The following is an 8,321-nucleotide window of genomic DNA, read 5'->3' as shown; positions in this document are numbered from 1 at the left end:
AAGGGGAGAGGAGAGGATTTATGGGGCCAAGCCTGAGGGAGAAAAGGGGAGAGGAAAGGATCTGTGGGGCCAGCCTGAGGGAGAAGGGAATAGGAGAGGATTTATGGGGCCAGCCTGAGGGAGCGAAGGGAGAAGAGGAGAGGATCTATGGGGCCAAGCCTGAGGGAGAAAGGGGGAGAGGAAAGGATCTATGGGGCCAGCCTGAGGGAGAAGGGAATAGGAGAGGATTTATGGGGCCAGCCTGAGGGAGAAAAGGGGAGAGGAGAGGATCTACGGGGCCAGCCTGAGGGAGAGAAGGGGATAGGAGAGAACTGGGTAGGATAAGAGGGGCTTCTGTGGAGACAGCCTAAAAGAGAAGAGGGGAAAGGACAGGAAAGGCTTCTGTGGGACCAGCCTGAGGAAGAGAAAGGGAGAGGAGAGGTTTTATGGGGCTAGCCTGAGGGAGTCAAGTGGGTAGGATAAGGGAGGCTTCTGTGGAGCCAACCTTAGGGAGAGGAGAGGAGAGGCTTTTGTGGGGCCAGCCTGAAGGAGAGAAGGGGATAGGAGAGGATCTATGGGGCCAAGCCTGAGGGAGAGAAGGGGGTTGGATAAGAGAGGCTTCTGTGGAGCCAGCCTGAGGGAGAGGAGAGGATCTATGGGGCCAGCCTTAGAAGAGGAGAGGTGTTGGGAAACAGAACAAGAGGAGAGGCTTCTGTGGGGCCAGCCTGAGGGAGAGAAGTGGGTAGGATAAGAGAGCTTCTATGGAGCCAGCCTGAGGGAGAGGCGAGGAGAGGAGAGGCTTTTATGGGGCCAACCTGAGGGAGGGAAGGGGAGAGGAGAGGACACTATCCGTTATCATAGTTACTATCACATAGTTTCCTAGCAGAGCACAGGTATTCAGCTAGTATTCATACTATTTATTTATTTATTATTTTATTTTATTTTTTTATTTTATTCTATTAATTTATTTATTTTTGTCAAGCATGTATGTTATGACAGATACAAGTGTAAACATAATTATAAATACATGAAAAGGATATGAATAAAAGAAAACATTAGGAAAGGGATGGTAGGCACGGTGGTGCACTTATGCACGTCCCTTAGGAATGGGGTGAGGTCTACCATAGACAATCTAAGGTTAAAGTTTTGGTGATTTGGGGAAGAAACCACAGAGCCAGGTAGTGCATTCCAGGCGTTGACAACTCTATTATTGAAGTTGTATTTTCTGCAGTCTAGTTTGGATCAGTTTACCATGAATTTGTATCTGTTGTGTGCTCTTGTATTGCTTTGGTTGAAGCTGAAGTGTTCATTGGCTAGTAGGACATTGTAGCAGATGATTTTATGTACTATGCTTAGGTCAGACCAAAGATGGGGAAGTTCTAAGTTGGAAAGTAGAATGTACAGCTCTCTTGAAATAGCCAGTACAGTCAACTGATTAGAGGATATTATGGTTATGTGCACTAATTGTGCAGAATAAAGTATTTCTAGAATTTCAATTGGCAAAGGTAAAATATCCGTTTATTTTGGGGAATTATCCAATGTCACATAAATGAGTAGGGAAGATGCTTGGATGAAGAAATTTTTCATGTTTGTTAAAGTTTTCAGCTATCCAGATTTATATATGCATTTTATTTCATGTGTCCATTGCAGGGGTGAAATGCTCCCAGTTTGGACTGGATCGCCTGATCCGGTAGCAATGGCGGCGGATGGTTCAGAGAACCATTAGCAAAAATCCCTGGCCCCCCCCGCCCATGCCCAGCTGAGCCGCGTGATCATCAGAGGTTTTATTTTTTTACTTTTAAAAGCATTTTTTCTTCGGCCGAAAAAAATGCTTTTAAAAGTAAAAAAAAAAGCACGGCTCAGCTGGGATCGTCAGAACCCTTTAAAAGCATTTTTTCTAAAACCTCTTCGGCTGAAGAGATTGTAAAAAAATGCTTTTAAAAGGTTCTGACGATCAGGCAACTCAGCTGGGAACATCAGAACCCTTTAAAAGTATTTTTTTACAACCTCTTTGATCGAAGAGGTTTTAGAAAAAATGCTTTTAAAAGGCTCCTCTGGCAATCCGAGCTGAATTGCCTGATCATCAGTCTTTTAAAAGCATTTTTTTAACAACCTCTTTGGCCTAAGGCAGTGGTTCCCAACCAGTGTGCCGCGGCACTAAGGGGTGCCGTGAGATCTTTTGAGGGTGCCGGGAACTTTTGAGCTACGGAGATTTTAAATATCTATTTCCTTATAAGGGTGCCGGGAACTTTTGAAAGGCTTTCCAAGGGTGCCTCAAACAAGAAAAGGTTGTGCCTCAAACAAGAAAAGGTTGGGAACCACTGGCCTAAGGGGTTGTAGAAAAAATGCTTTTAAAAGTTAAAAAAAAAAGTTGGCCATGCCCACCAGTCACATTATCCCACCCCCACCAAGCCACGCCCACAGAACCGGTAGTAACAAATTTTACATTTCACCCCTGATCCATTGCCTCTGTTTTTCACTGCTGAGCTTTAGATGATCCTGTGGTAAAGATCCATCCACCGTGCTGGTACTGTATTTAAAATTTAGTTCAGTTAAAATCATGCGCTAGATTTGTGATAAAAGGATGAAGGTTTGTGAAGCTTAATATGCAACTTTGCAGAATATGGCTAAATTCTTATATTGTCCTAAACCATAATATGGTTTATTTAATTGTAACAAATTATTGTGTGAACTGATTTTCTAATTTTTAAACCATTGTTTTTAACGTCACATGTTGTGTAAAGCAAGACAAAATATACTTTAAGCAAAACAACACTTAACATGACAAATACACATTATTTGTATGAGATATAGTAATTTTTTCTCTGTAGTTAGTATGAAAAGAGAAATATGAAATAGACTTTCTAATGTTCTGCTGCATAGTTCCATTTGTGGACTTTGAAGCACTGTCCATCAGAACTACACTCTCCTTTTATATTATATATTACTTTATATTATGTAGTTGGACACATGATGGGTGATATGTATGGATTTATGGTTTTTGTGAATGGGCTGTCATGACATTTGTTATAAATTTTTATTTATTACTGAGTTTTTACATTTTTTATTTTTTTGCTAATCACTGAGTTATATGAACTGTGTGATATTTAAGTATTATTAAATACATTTCTAAGCAATACTCTACACAGGGGCCTTTTTAAATGTTGTTGCTCACTGTGGGACTTTCTGCCTTTTGGATAAGTTCCAGCCATCTTAAACTAGAATTTCAATCTAATAATTTACCTAAGACACACTTCTGTATCCATGCTTTTGATTGCTTTTGATGTGTTTGACTTGAATGTGTAGTTTCTCAGCGTTCTTTTAAATATTTGGGGCTTAATATATTGATTGTCTGTAGACTACCCTCTTGTTATAATTCATAAATAATAATCTTGATTCTCAGACTACATCTACATTGTAACTTTAAATCTACATTGTAAATTTTCTTCAAATATACTGAGCACTCTCTTAGAAACATGAATTTGAAATCTAAGAATATAAGTACAATTGAAGGATATATTTAAAACCTTGATCCCAGTTTCATTACATGAAAGAAAATACAATATAACTGGTCCTTGACTTATGACCACAACTGAGCCCAATTGAAAGTCAGCATATTGCTCCCAACAATTTGGGTCCTCATTTTACCCACCTCGGAAGGATGGAAGGCTGAGTCAACCTTGAGCCTGGTGAGATTTGAACTACCAAATTGCGGTCAGTTGGCAGTCAGCAGAAGTAGCCTGCAGTACTGCACTCTAACCACTGCACCACTCTGGCTACCAAAAGAGAATATCACCTATATTTAGATTTTTAAAAAATCAATATTTATACGTATAGATATAATGGAGTCTGTACCCCATAACCCTAAAAAGAAGCTGTAACAAGCATTTAGAGAAGTACATTTTTCATGCACATACTATGTCTCTAATAGGTATGACATAACTTTTCCTTTGTAAACTTATATTTACATTAAAAAATAAATATCCTGCCATTGCATATATTTTTATCTTTGATATATATCTTAAGTGCAATCTGGTGTGCTATTTATCTTTTGCTATGGAATAGAAACATAGCACATATTATCAAGCCTGCCTCTGTTGAAAACCCAAGAAAGATAACCCCTGACTCCATTGAAGTAGAGAAGAGGTACTTTTATTGAGTTTGAAATGATAGTGGCGAAAGAAAAGCAAGATCTGAACCAAAAAGCGTGAAAGTTACATATTGAAAGTTTCCCCAAATCCCTCCCCCCCAGGGACTCATGCTGAATGTGCAATCCACGTCCCGCATAGTGTCATGTGGAGCACATCTTCAGGTGCTTTCATCCATCTGGAGTTCTAGGATGGTTGGCCTTGACTGGGTGTAAACAACTCCATTCAGCAGAGCAGTAATTCCTGAGAGCAAACCTCCCTTTTAGTTCACATGGGCCTTCATCACACCAGCTCACTTCCCAAATCCCAATGCCATGTCCCCCTCTCCCCATTACTATGTCAGCCGATAGCAAGCAAGCATCAAAGGGCAAACCCATGTTGGAGATCTGCCTGACATTCGGCCCTCCTACAGTAGAGGCATTAGCCCTAAAGAAAAAACATAAGACAAAATAGACAGGATAGAAGCAATCTACCATACAGGGCAGTAAAATAACAATAAGGCTTGTCGGAGTATTTAGTGTGAAACAGTTGTAGGAGTTTAGGGGCCCGGACATCCCGAGCGTTTACCCATTCAGACTGTGAGGGAGGGAAATGTTTCCAGGCCATCAAACACTGTACTTTCCCCCTATGTTTCCTGGAATCCAGGATTTCTTTGACCTTGAAGTGTTGTTCACCATCAGTGATGAGGGGAATTGGAGGGGCAGTTAGCTTGGTTGAAGAGGAGATACATGCTCAGGCTTAAACAAGCTAATATGAAACACAGGGTGTATTCGCCTAAGGGTTTTTGGTAGCTCTAACTGTACTCTGACTGGATTGACGATTCTAACAATGGGGAAAGGGCCTACATACTTGGCCTCCAATTTCTTTGATTTCTGGGTAGTCTACAAGTACTTTGTAGATAAGAAGACCCTGTCCCCTACTTGGAACTCTTTTGGCTTAGCTCTTTTCTTGTCAGCCTGTTTTTTATGGGCTTGATGTGCCTTGTCTAGTGCCTTACTGGTGATGGGCCAAATGCATTGAAGCTGTTCAATCCATTCCACTAAGGAAGGGATTTGGGGTTTCCTCTGGGGCAGTTCTGAAATGGGTACAAAATCCTGATCAGAAGCAACTTTAAACGGGGTGAAGCCAGTGCTACTATGAATTGAGTTATTGTAAGTGATCTCTGCAAATGGCAGTAAGTCGGCCCAATTGTCCTGCTGGTAGTTTACGTAGCACCTGAGGTACTGTTCAAGAACTGAGTTTGTATGTTCACAGGCCTGGTTAGTTGAAGGTGGTGGGCAGAGCTTAGACCCTGATTGGAGCCTAACAACTTCAGGAACTCCCTCCAGAAGTGCAAGGTGAATTGTACCTCCCCCATCCGAAATGATGCGGTCAGAAACCCTGTGTATACATATGTTGGATAAATAATTTGGTGAGCGGTTTTGTGGATGGGATCTTGGAGCAGGTTACAAAGTGCACCTGCTAGGAAAATAAGTCTGTGATCACCCAAATTACTGTGTTTCCCCCACTCTCAGGTAGTTCAACAATGAAGTCCATAGATACTTCCTTCCACAGGGCACTAGGACTGGCAACACTTTGGAGGAGTCCAGTAGCCTTCCCTGGAGGCCTCATAGCAGAAGCACACACAGGACAACTGGCTACATAGGTTTCTATGTCCGTTTTCAACGAGGGTCACCAAAACTGCCATTTGACTAGGTATAAAGTTTTCATGACGCTAAAGTGTCCAGCAGCTTTTGAATCATGGGCCTGTTGCAGCACAGTTCCCCTAAGACTGGCGGGGACATATAATTTAGCACCAATCCATGCTACGCTACCTCACATGGTGCATATGTTTGAGTGGGACAGGAACCCAGTCATCACTTTCCAGCGTTCCTTTCAGCGCTCGTTAAATCACTGGGAAGATCGAGGTCTGCTTTCTCCTGGGCTCTGGTGACCACCGGGGTAGCAGTTGCTTGGAGGGGATAACTGGGCAGATTACTTCTGGCGGAGCACTATTTTACTGGGGCAATCTAGATAAAGCATCTGCCATAAAGTTCTTCCCACCAGGAAGGTAGCACAAGAAAAAATTAAAACAGTTAAAAGTGTTGAGCCCAACTAATTTGATTGGGTGACAATTTTCGGAGTGTTTTTAGGGCTTCCAGATTTTTATGGTCATTCCACACCTCAAAAGGGTGTTTTGCCCCTTCAAGGAAATGCCTCTGAGTTAATAGGGCCCATCAGGTAGCAAATGCTTCCTTGACCCATATTGCCCATCTCCTTCCTCAAACACTGCTTGGCATTCCATTATCCACTTGAGGGGACAACTACTTAATCTCTCTCTTTGACTTTAGGAGTTTGGTAACTCAATTTTAGCAAAGGCGGGGATGAATTATCTATAAAAGTTCGTGAAACCCAGTAAGCTTTGCAACTGCTTTCTTGTGCGGTGGGGGGGGCACCCCATGGCCGCCTGCACCTTCTCAGGGTCCATTTCTATCCCCTCATGTGATATGCAGTAACCAAAATAGTCAATTTCATCCTGGTGAAATTCGCACTTTGACAATTTGGCATACAGTTCAGCAGCCCTGAGATTTTTCAAAACTGCGTGCACTAACTTCACATGTTCCTCCATAGTTTTTGCGTAGATAAGACTGTCCTATAGGTAAACCAGGACCCACTTGTACAAATGCTCATGCAGCACCTCATTGATCAATTGCATGAACAGCAGGTGCCCCTTGTAATCCAAACGGGAGTACCCTAACTGGAAGCGTCCCAAAGGGCAATTGAAAGTGGTTTTCCACTCATCTTCCTCCTTAATGCCGACTCTGTAATAAGCTTCTCTCAAGTAAAGTTTTTTCCTTTGGACAGCGGATAAATATTCTCCACACACATCGCGTTCAGACCTTTCTAGTCCATGCCTAAACAAAGAGATCCATCTTTTTTCCAATGAAACAACACTGGGGTGGCCACCCGCAGCCTAGCTGGTTGGATGAAGCCTCGCTTTAGATTTTTGTCAAAAAAGGCTCGCAAGTCCTCCTGCTCTTGCAGGGTCATTGAGTAGATTTTGGCTTAGGGAGTTTCACCCCGAGAGGATTTCTATGCTGCAGTCTGTATGCTGATGGGGTGGGAGCACATCTGAGCCCTTCTCGCTGAATGCCTCCCTGAGATCCCAATGTTCTTTTGGGATGTTATCATCACCTTCCAAGCACTGGCTCAGTACAGCTCCTAACTCCCTCGCGGCCTTGGCTCTGGATGGAGTTTTGCCTCCCCCTATTCTCGGCTGTGTGGAATGGATTTGTAAGAGCCCTTTCCTTCAATTCACATGAGGGTTCCATTTTCAGAGCTAGGGAAATCCAAGCAAAAGGGGTTGCTCCATTCTGGAGACTACAATGAAGGCACCTGCAGCTCCACTGGGATGGTCATGGAGGCTACATGCTGATTTACCAAGGGGTCGTTGTCGCAGTCGGTTTCACTGTCTTCTGGGATAGTCGAATTTCCCAGCTCCTCCTGGCTAGGAGGGGCAAACTCAATGACCTCCAGCTCATACAGCAGAGACTAGAACATTGAATTTAGAGGCGTTACATGAGAATTTGAAGGACTTTATACAAGAACAATTTAAAGTAATAACTGATGAGATGTCTGAAATGAAAGAGCAGATATTAGAAGTTCAAGTGGGAAATAAAGAAGTTAAAGAAGGATTTGTAATTGCAGTACAAAGTTTGGCAACAAATGTGATTTTATTAGAAGAGGAAGTTGAAGAAATCAAGCAATTTAACTCAAAATTAAAAAATAAAATGGATGAATTTCAGAGTAAAATGGAAAAAACAGATGATGAAATAGTTTTGATACAATATAGAAATATGGAATTTGCTTTAAGAATCCGTGGCTTGAAAGAAAATAAAGAAGAGAATTTAAGGGAAATTTTTTCTGAAGCATTTGCTGAGATATTAGCAGTCCGTCCAGTAGATGTGGCTTATCAAATTGATAAAATATATCGTGTGAACTCTTGGATAGCAAGGCAAAAAAAGTTGCCAAGGGATGTTGTTATTTACTTTACAGTGAGAAATCAGATTCTGCAAGCCTCATATAAGGGGGAGAAGATACAGGTTGTTGGTCAAGATATTTTAATATTAAAGGAAATTCCACCAAAAATGTTAAGGGCGAGGAAGGAATTTGCCTTCCTGGTGAATGAACTTAAAAAACGTCAGATTGAATATA

At 42.0% G+C, this 8,321-nt stretch overlaps 1 protein-coding gene across 1 annotated transcript in view; it reads right to left on the bottom strand.

Moving 5' to 3' along the window:
- The window catches only part of PHEX (phosphate regulating endopeptidase X-linked), a 739,707-nt gene that overhangs the window by 508,333 nt on the left and 223,053 nt on the right, over positions 1-8,321 (bottom strand). The window lies entirely within an intron of this gene.

Source organism: Ahaetulla prasina, chromosome 5, assembly GCF_028640845.1.
Source record: "Ahaetulla prasina isolate Xishuangbanna chromosome 5, ASM2864084v1, whole genome shotgun sequence".
Taxonomy (NCBI): Eukaryota; Metazoa; Chordata; class Lepidosauria; order Squamata; family Colubridae; genus Ahaetulla; species Ahaetulla prasina.
Note: the sequence above shows the minus strand (reverse complement) of the source record. Positions and strands in the feature narration are given on the sequence as shown.